This window comes from Phaethon lepturus, unplaced genomic scaffold, assembly GCF_000687285.1.
Source record: "Phaethon lepturus isolate BGI_N335 unplaced genomic scaffold, ASM68728v1 scaffold24814, whole genome shotgun sequence".
NCBI lineage: Eukaryota > Metazoa > Chordata > Aves > Phaethontiformes > Phaethontidae > Phaethon > Phaethon lepturus.
The window spans coordinates 8,316-9,057 of record NW_010537397.1 but is presented as its reverse complement, the minus strand read 5'-3'; positions in this window follow the sequence as shown (position 1 = coordinate 9,057).

Here is a 742-nt window from a genome sequence, read left to right as displayed (position 1 = left end):
GTTTTAAACAGCTCTTGATTCTAAATTGGGTAGAAGTCTTCGGGAGTGAGAAGTATGCCTGGACTACAGTGCTAAGGGGAGTTTAGCACTGGAACAAATATTTTTTTCTGGGGTATGTTTGGCTGAGGTTAGTCACAAGGATGGTCTTTGGTCATGGGTGTAGACAGGGGGTTGTGTTGGTCTACGCATGCGTCTTCATTTGCCAGTTTTGTCAGATATGTGGGACAAAGGATACACAGGCAAAGCACTCAGTGGATTTAGAGATCTGCTTCTTTCCATTAATTATTGTGCAATGAGATATACACCGTGTGCTAAGGGCTAAAGCCGGCTAAAGAACAGAGTGAACTGTTAGTCCTAAACTAAAAGTGAAATACAGATTCTCCTTTGACCAGTTCATTAGCTGCCCTGAGTTGGGCAAGTTTTTCGCAGCAAAATGTGCTTGCTATCTAGAGGCGTATTTGTTTTAGGGTGCCATTAACACTGTTTTGGGGGGTTTAGCAGCCATAAAAGAATTGATATTCCAGCATAAGATGACATTCTTCCTATCTGTATTTTGCTGTGACTTCGGAGCTGATAATACTGTCGTAATGTCTATGATTATTCCATGACTAGTTAGGAAAATTCCTTCATTTAAGTTTAATTTTAAGGGAGCTGTTGGGTGGCTTTCTGCTGAAGGACTGTAGTTGCTAGAGCAAGAGCTATCTCCTGCCTCTGCAAGCAAACCCTGATGGGTTTCCTGCTG